Source organism: Silene latifolia, unplaced genomic scaffold, assembly GCF_048544455.1.
Source record: "Silene latifolia isolate original U9 population unplaced genomic scaffold, ASM4854445v1 chrun_scaffold_16, whole genome shotgun sequence".
Taxonomy (NCBI): Eukaryota; Viridiplantae; Streptophyta; class Magnoliopsida; order Caryophyllales; family Caryophyllaceae; genus Silene; species Silene latifolia.
This window is the reverse complement of record NW_027413123.1, coordinates 4,573,202-4,583,625: the sequence shown is the minus strand read 5'-3', so window position 1 is coordinate 4,583,625 and position 10,424 is coordinate 4,573,202.

Below are 10,424 nucleotides of genomic sequence, written 5' to 3'. Positions count from 1 at the left end.
AGGGTTAGTGGGTGATATTTTGGTCATTAGTTTATTGCATGCTTAAGGACATCATGATGACACTTATAGCATGCTTAACCCTTGGGTACTACCCTAGTATTTTGGTAAGACAAAAAGGGCATTGAGAAGAAAAAAATTGGTCTTCCCTATCACTTGAAAAACCGGTGCCCTATTAGATGAGAAGGGATGTTCTCATTTTTCTTACTTACTCATATTCATATGTTTTATGAAAACCTCTCTTAATCTCTCATAAAAAAAATATACATAACTTGTTTATGTATAAAATTTGTTCAAAAAAATCTAATAAAAATTCAAGATTACTAGTGTAGTAATAATATGAATATTAGAAATAATATTTAAGGTTACTAATCCTATGATCTAGTTAATAACAGTATTGGTGTTTGGGTAAGAGTCTTAGGTGCAATAAGAGCTTGAGACTTGAAGATCTTGGAGGATCATCCCATATTATTTGAGCTCAAGAACAAGGTTGGAAGGAGTTCAACCTTATGCCCACTTCCGTTTCATTATAATGTAAAGAAAAACCGTTTTTCTCCTTATTTTGTTAAATTAATCATGCATGCAACTAGATCCACATGATATAAATTATGAGTAATTTATAAAATGAATTAGATGAGTCTAAATAGGGGTATATGAACCCAACAAAAGCAAGGCTAAGTAAATAAGCAAACATTGGACCAACCTTGAAGTGTTACATGGACTTCATGCATAAAGATATGGATTAAAATGATAAATGCAAAATAAACTCTTGTGCAAAGTCAAGCCTAAGATTTGAAGTCCAACTAAGGTGGAAACTTTGGATGCCTAGTGAAGCTTAAGATTCTAATTGAAGAGCTTAACCGGGTGATTAAACAAGGCATTAAACACTAAACTTTGGATTCCTTGAGCATTAACTAGAGGAATTAAGAGGACCGAGCTGGAGAGCCACGACCCCGATCGGGGTTGGCATCCCCGATCAGGGTTTCCCTATCCTATGTGTTTACGTTTCAAGTCCTAGCTCCCTATAAATAGAGAGCTAGGTCCGACCTAATTAGCATCTTATTTTTATCTTACAATATCACATTTCTTTTATTCTTAAGCGCACACAAAAATTCTCTCATAGTTTTTATATTAGTCTTAATATTGTTAAGCAGTTGGTTATTGTTAAACATTTGATTCTTATTTATTCAAGCTTTTGGTTCTCATTTGTTCTTCCTTTACAAGTTTCAAGTTCAAGTTATTTTCCTTATCGGTAACTCTAATTTTAGATTATTTAGTTTACATTTCTATTTTATTTTATTTTTTTGGTAAAATGTAAAAATTATATTGATGCTCAAAAAACCATATACAGTATACAATGTTCACAGTCCATATCCTTTCACAAACTCAGCTAGCATATTACATATAAGACCATATCAGCTATTGCATTATCTTCTCAATCCAGTGCTTATCCTTCCTGGACATTGTACCCTGCAATTGTTGACTTATCCTGTTCCTGATATCCCCTTGTATCAGTACCACACATCTGCCAGGGCTGATTATAACACCCTCATGCCTGCTCGCATTTCTTTGTTTCCAGATATAGTACATGGCAGCATTGAGGATACTATTCAATATCCCGTTCTTCAATCTAGTGAATCTCCTGTGCTGCCACCAATTCTGAGTATTGACATCAGACATAGTCACTCCCGTCCATTCCTGTATTCTCTAAAGAACTCTCCTGCTGTACTGGCACTGGAAGAAGAGATGATGATGTAACTCTTCCTCTAGAGCACAAATACAACAGCTGCTGTCAGGGCTAATACCAAGTCTGAATAATTTGTCTTTGGTATTAAACTCTTGTTGGTAGTACAACCAAGCTATAAAACTGTGTTTGGGAATTGACCATTTGGTCCAAACAATATGATACCAGCTTACATCCTGGCTGTTTTGCCTTAACCAGCTATATCCCTTTTTGATAGTATATTCCTTGCCTGGTACCATTGCCCATTCATTCTGGTGATATGCTGGCTGAAACTCCTTCTTCAATTTGCAAACCTTTGTCCAAGTCCAACTGGCATCCTGGGGAGGGTCATAATTCTCCCATTCTTGTCCCTTCAGAAAGACACTATGCACCCATTGCACCCACAGTTTAGATGGGTGAGCCTGAATCCACCAAACCAGTTTCCCAACTGCTGCTTTGTTCCATATGTATTCATCTCTCAGTCCAAGTCCCCCCTCCTTCTGATTAGTACAAATTTTTGACCAGGCTACAGTAGGGGTCCTAGCATACTCAGTCTCTCCATGCCACAGAAAGTTCCTGCATACTGCTTCAATTTTGAGGAGCACTGCCTTTGGAATAATGAAAATTGAAGCCCAGTAAGAGTGTAAGGTTCTATATACTGCTTTTATCAACACCAGTCTCCCAGCATACGAGAGTTTTTTGGTCCCTAGTTGTCTTATTCTCTCCAAACCCTTATCAATCAGTGGTTGGCAGTCATTGATTGATAATTTAGATGGTTTAATGGGCACACCAAGGTATTTGAATGGTAGTTTGCCTTCAATGCATCCTGAAACCTGTACTATTTCTCTTCTGACTTCACTGGTTACTCCATTAAAGTACACATTCGATTTTCCCCTACTCATATGAAGTCCTGATGCTTGTGAAAAGGTTGAGAAAGTACGTAGCAATATTATAATGGAGTCCACATCCCCTTTAGAAAAAAGCAACAAATCATCTGCAAACATTAAGTTGCTCAGTTTCATAGATTTGCAAAGAGGGTGAAACCTGAACTTCATTATAGAGGTAGTGTAGGCTAGCAATCTGGTAAGATATTCCATACAAATTGTAAAGAGCAGGGGGGACAAAGGATCTCCTTGCCTTAATCCTCTATGTCCCTTAAACCAGCCAAAGCTATCCCCATTCAGATTCAAGGTGTAAGTTGCAGTTGTAACACATTCCTTAATGAGAGCAATAAAACCAGTTGGGATATTTAATTCATGCAGCATTTGAAAAAGGAAACTCCACTCCACAGAGTCATAAGCCTTCTGCAGGTCTATTTTGAATAGACATCTAGGTGAGACACTCTTCCTTCCATAGAGTTTAACTAGATCCTGGCAGATTAGAATATTCTCCATTATGCTTCTACCTTGAATAAAGCCTCCTTGTGTGACAGAAATTAAGTGGGGAAGAACCAAAGTAAGCCTTGAACAAAGAAGCTTTGAAATGCATTTGTATACCACATTACAACATGCTATGGGCCTGAATTGCATTACAGTCAAAGGATTTGGCACTTTAGGAATTAATGTGACATTAGTAGCATTCAATTGCTTAAGCATTTTGCCATTCCTAAAAAATTCATGGACAGCAGCACATATATCTCCTCCAACAATGTCCCAGCTAACTTTAAAGAATTGACTAGAATACCCATCTGGACCCGGAGCTTTGTCATTTGCTATACTGAAAATAGTGCTTTTGATTTCTTCATCAGTAACTGGTGCTAGTAAAATCTGATGGTGAGACTCATCACATTTGTTACCTTGCTGTACTACTCTGGAGCTGACAGGAGTTGTGGGGTGAGACTGGCCTAACAGCTGGGTATAGAACCTTAGAAAACTCTCCTGAACATCCTTCTTATCGCATGTTGATTTCCCCGATGATCGAACTGGACTGTCTGATTTTGTCTCCTCCTAGTTTTCAAAATCCCATGAAAGAATGATGTATTTGCATCCCCATCTGCATTCCATTTCATCTTTGATTTTTGTTGCAGGAACTGGTTCTGAGCTTCAGCCAGCTGCTGGTAGCTCTTTCTAGCCTCACATTCCTGTTGGATAAGGCCTAGGTCATGAGGATTCACTCCCAAGCTTTGCTGTATTTTGTTTAGTTTAGTGAGAGCCACCTCAGCATTGCTCTCAATATCAGCTTTATCATTAGTATTTAGTTTAACGTATTTTAATTCTATCATATAGTTAATTCTCATATTTCATAATTCACCCTTTAGTGTATATCATTTCTATAATCATGTTTAGCACTTCATACATCATAGTTTGTAGTTCATATTTCAATATGAGTAGCTAAATTCCCTTTAGTCTAGGGATTAGGGGAGCCATGCAATAACCAATATATATAAAATGATAAATTAGGTTGATATAATATTGTCTAATTGTTTCTATCACATGTTCGTATCATCACGATTAATCTTTGTTTAGTGGTCATATTCATCGATTAAGTTTGTTAATTCGTTCTATAAGTCGAGAGGCACAGACTTGAATTAGACTAAGCATGTGTTAGTAAGACGACCTAGTCATAACGAGAATTCTATAGGACCCGATTTATGGTTGACACTAATATCGAGAGGTGGGTGTCTTTAAGCCTAAACGATTGACAATGTTATTTATTCCGAGTTTAACATGAACATATATATACAATTGCATTAGTGACCCGATTCCCCTAGACTCCTTTAATCACATATTTTTATATCGTTTTATTTGCTAATCATCAAACCAAACAAACCAATCAATCGTTACCGACCTTGATATATTTCTACTCATAGCATTTCATAGCGTAATTCCCATCTCCTTGTGTTCGATCCCTCGTACTACATTAATTTGTGTCTAGGGAAATTATCTTTGATTAGTTGTACGACATAGCCTATCAACAACCCATTCGATTTGATGCCTAGAACTGCTCTATCTCGCGTGGATCCTCTTGAAACGTGCAAAGGATTAATTCCTTCGACACGTGCAAGAGATTAATTCATTCGACACATAAGCATGTTTCCTAATCTACCCTTGCTTAACCTAATGTTGTACCCACTATATATACTCCATTTGTAATAATTAAGGGATTAAGTTCCCTTAGATTATATTAAGCTCTCATTAGGAGTAGATTAGAATAGATTAATCTTTAATTATTTCACAAATTGCAATTTAATCTTTCTTCAATTACTTCTCAAACAATCTTAGATTTAGCTTTGTACTTGAAGAATTCTTGGGTTTATATTGGGGAATTTACAAGTCTCCACTATTAATCAAAGGGTTTATTCTATTATTCCTCCATTTCCTTTGTTCAATTCAAGTTGTTTACATTTGGATCTCTTGGTATGTATTTGACGACCTAGTGACAAGTCTTCATCTTTATTCAAGGATTCTTCTTTATTTATGTTCATCTTTACTCTCCAATTTGGTAACATTCTTAATCCCTTTTTATTTACTTGTTAATCTCTTCTTTATTATCTTGCTTAATCATCATGTTCACTTGTGTTGTGATGTTTGACACCATTGCTAGCATAATAATCATGACATGTAGTGAGTAGTCTCTTAGCTATGGTTAGTGGGGGATTAGGGGAGTAATTATGGATAAGTTTATGCTTAATGAGTTCATATGAATGCTTTCTTATTGTATTTTCAACTTATGCACATGTTATGTTTGATGAAATGCTTGATTGTCAACCTAGCATGATTTTCTTATCCTTTCAACAAGACTTGTAAGACATAAACCAACTGAAGGCTTGTTAGACCATGCATATAGTTGAATAGGAAGAATTAAGTCGACTTGTAGGTGTTGTAAAGTCTTGAACGACTCGGCTCCGAGACCCAAAACTTCCTAGGAATTGTAAGATATAAACTAACTCGTTTCCAACAATAATAATTGCTTGGATCTATGTGACTCATTTATGCTATCTTACCATGATTTTCCTATGATCCCATGACACCCTAGTGTCTTTTACCATTTGTTACATCCTTAATTTTGTTGCTTGTTTATTGATTTCATTAGTTTAGAATAATCAACTCAAATCAATTGTGACAAACCTAGTGCAACTACAATTAGATTGAATAATTTGAATACCCCCGTCCTTTGGGTTCGACTCCGACTTACTTGTTATACTATTACTTGGATATAAATGTGTTTGATGGCGGACAACGACCCGTCCCATCACTAGCATGTGATTAACACTTTCCTATTTATAAACAACCGAATTTAACACATCAACAAGCTCACACATAGACATCCAACATGCTTCACATTGACTTGGCTATTATTACTCATGTCACCACATCGTGTGCTGCCAACCATGAAATTATCTCACAAGCACCAAAATAAGAATATGCAACAACTATATGCACACCAATGTCCCATTTCCCACGCGTTGTGACCGACTCGAGTTAATAGGACAATAGTGCAACCTTGGGACGTCTCCCAAGCTTGCCACGAGTTCCCTACAACTCAATCAGTGTTCATTTTAATTGACACACCTAAGTTCATTGGTTCATTGGTTTAGGCTCCAAAATCGTCGCTCTGATACCACTTTATAACACCCCAATAAGTCGAGGCGTCTTCCCTTAGGCCATCCTAACCCATGGGGATGTCACGTGGCTTGGTTTCCTAAGTTTGTAGTGCGAACAAACTAAATAAAGCGGTTTAGAATAGATAAGTTGTAGTTAAATAATTAGGTTACAAGTTAAGGGATTCAAAGGTAATCCCAAAAAAAAAGGTAATCCCAAAAGTAAAACCAAATCGAAATAAAAGTGAAATCTAATGAAGAGTAAAAAAGCTAGACAACAAAAGTGGCAACAACTACAGTGAAGACCGCTCCCAAGCTTTCAAGGCAATATGCACATGCTAACCTGTCAAGCCACCGCTCCCCATAGAGCGAAAATCATCATATGATTCACCACAGACATTTTGAAAACACTTTGGTTAGCTTCAATAATACAAATGTTCATTACTAACTTGTGAATCCAAATGGCTAAGATGATTATACAATGAAATGATGATGCACAATGCAATTTACCGAGTTACACAACTCCACCACAATAACCCGGTGACGACATCGTAACACCACCACCAAACCACGGGACCGCAGTTCGTAACCAAGGTACTCGGGACACACCTGTGGTACCGAACCCGGGCGCTAACCGGAATCCCTGCCAGACGTCGTGCCTCAACCACACGAGTCCCTCCAAACTTGAATCATTAACGCGCACGTTCCCCTTGGAGTGCACTACGCCAAATAAGACCTTCAATAACGGTCAGATAATGCAATTACCGTTATTAAATAGAAACACGGAACCGTTATTGCAACGACTGTTGTTAAATATATACCACGGTTGTATACAAACACGCGACCGTTATATAACATCAATAACGGATCTATAATACCGTTATCACAACTCAAGAACCGTTATAAAACTGTTGTTAAATATGTTTATGGCAACGGGTATACTTTTAAGAATCCGTTATTAAATATTAATAACGGTTTCAAACCTATTGTCCTAGTTTATTATTGATAACGGTTTAGTGGTTCCAAAACCGTTGTTAAATATTATATATGATAACGGTTCATTTCGTTATCTTATTTAATTAAATGTCAAAATTTAACAACGGTTTTATTGCGTGCTAAACCGTTGTTATATTTATCAATTGATGAAACTTTGACAATGGTCCTTCTTAAATAAATCGTTTTTAACATTTTGAACTCGACAACGGTTATCGTTCGTTATCTTATATTTTTGGCGGTTTGAATGGGAGGGAAAAGATGTCAACGGTTATTTATCTAAATAAAATCGTTGTCAAATAATTGTTTGCAACGGGTTGTTTTTAACCGTTATCATTTTTAATTATGTTTTTTTTTTAAAAATGATTTTAGCTTGTTCTAGCAGCTGCTGAAATGCTATTTTTTCAGCAGCGTTTGTAGCAGCTGCTGGAATGCTATTTTTCAGCTGCTGCTGAAAATAGCATTCCAGCAGTTGTGCGCTACAAAAATTCAATCCTGCATCAAAATATTACATCCTGTGATCAATTAAACCCAGTTTCAAAACAGTACAAATGGGATGATCAAAAGCCAAAACACAACTTCTTCAAAAAAAACAAAAGAAGCCAATACACAATGGCTCTATATATATATACACACACACATACATAAAGCATGAGCAAACTATTGAGACTCTGCAAATAAAACAACATAACTGGCCCACATACTTCTCATCTGATTGATGTCCTCTGGCGAATATTCTGGGGCTTTGTTGAGTATTAGTGGAAACTACAATTCAAAATATATATAATCAAAATAGATATAATACATGGAAGTATACAGAATTGAATTCAATTTACGTCTGAAATAATTTTTAAATCACACTAACCCGTATCGGAATGGTAGAAAGTTTTCCGTTTAGGCGCATTGTTTGTCGTCTGGTGCTTTAGGAGACTATTACATAAATCACAAACAAATCAGCTGAATTAGATAATCAACCTCTCGCATAAACATTAATTAAATGATACGAGTAATTATTAAGAATACACTTACTATTGGCGTGATAAAATTGGGATCAGTGTTGCTTTCATACTTATATGTGAGAAATTATTTAGTCATAAAATAATTACAAATCTTATGCATGCAAACATAAATAGAAATAGAGAAGAAATCATCAATCCTTACTATGATAATTTCGGATTTTTGGGCACAAGTAAGATCTCCTTGTTACTTGTTCTTGAGCTTCCTAATATTGGATGAACAAGGATTCAAGCTTAGAATCCCTCCCAAAGACTTATACCCAAGATGACCTCTTAATAGATTAATATTATTTGTACTAGAACAATATTAATCTAGCTAAAATTGACCCAAATATTTGTTTGTACTCTTGTTTATTCGGCCAAGAATAAGGGAAGATTTTTGGAGATTTTCTCTCTTATCTTTCTATAAGTTTTTTTATGAGATGTTAGAATGAATGTTACACAAGCCAATATGGTAGTGTAAGAGTAAAAATTAAGCAAAAACATTTGCTCTTTTCTTATGGGAAAACCGGAAATGGGGAGAGGGAAAAGCCCAATGCATGCTCTCCTTTTCTTCCCAAGATCAAGCTATGCATGCAAGGCTAGGTCTAGGTTTTATTATTATGTTTTCCACTTATTATACAACACAATAAAAAACACTAAAAGACCCCTCCATTTCGGTACACACACATAAAATGGATGAGTCCATTTTATTTGTGATTTTGTCAATATGTCACATGTGACACATTACATGACATCTTATATACAAAATGTATTTTTAACAATTAAAAATCAACATATTAATAAAATATGTCACTTATAAAAAATTAACATAGTAATTCATAATTACTTGTACCAAAAGTGTTTTCGAATTATAAACTACAACATTCTGTATTTATAATAATTTATTCATTCCGTTTCAATTGTTTCCGTAAACAATAATTTCATCTAAGTAATAAAACAATTCGATTACTTAGACCATATCTTATTATAATCAAATTAGAATAAGACACGTAAATATTACTTCCAAAATCATCCGTCAATTTTAAGCAATTTAATTAACTCGTATCGACATATGATCAATTAAATAAACAATTAAGAGTGTCACCCTATAGGTATGACCTAAGGGGATCAACTGGTCACCACCGTCGTACGACAGTAATGTCAAACTCTAGTCAGCAAATCATTACCGATATGTGTGGACCAGTTGACAGTAAAATATTACTTCCCACGTGTATTCTTAAAAATGAGATTTAAACATGTGATCATCATGATCGACAGTTGTGATCGCTTTATTGTCGGAGGATCGACTCATTAGAATACTATAGTAGCTCTCGCCACAACCAAGCTGTATAAATTTGCCAGAACTCTATAAGAGGTCATTAGCCCGACAAAGTGTTCCTAATAGTCTGCCTATGTGATCGACAAGTCATTCTCATATGACTCCATGGCACTTGAACTTGCCATCAATCGCATCACACTCTAGTCATTTCGAGACGTCACCTCATACAAGTGACTATGGGCGAATAATATGTTAATCCGTGTTCACTTTAACGGGGTTCAATTGTCACTACAACCCGTTTAGATGTAACAATGTATAAAGAAAAGATAAAAGACAAATGTGATTATGAACATGAACAAAACCAACACTTTTTATTTCATTTCAAAATCTAACACAAACTAGGTACACGTTTAATACCCATGGACACCATATGTCCGTTGTGTTTAGTCTGCGATAAAGGCTTGGTGAGCGGATCGGCCATGTTATCATCCGTCCCAACCTTACATATCGCAATTTCCTTTCTTTCAATGAAATCTCTAATTACATGATATTTTCTAAGTACATGTCTAGATCTATTACTAGACTTTGGCTCTTTAGCTTGGAAGATCGTCCCACTATTATCACAATAGAGAGTGATGGGATCATTGGCGGTAGGAACTACTCTTAGACCTTCCGTGAATTGCCTGATCCATACAGTTTCCTTGGCAGCTCCTGATGCTGCAATGTACTCAGTCTCCGTTGTTGAATCCGCAGTCACAGCTTCCTTGAAGCTTCTCCAGCTAACAGCACCACCATTGAGCATGAAAAAGAAACCAGCTTGTGATTTCATGTCATCTCTATCCGTTTGAAAACTTGAGTCCGTGTATCCATCAACACGGAGCTCGGTGTCTCCTC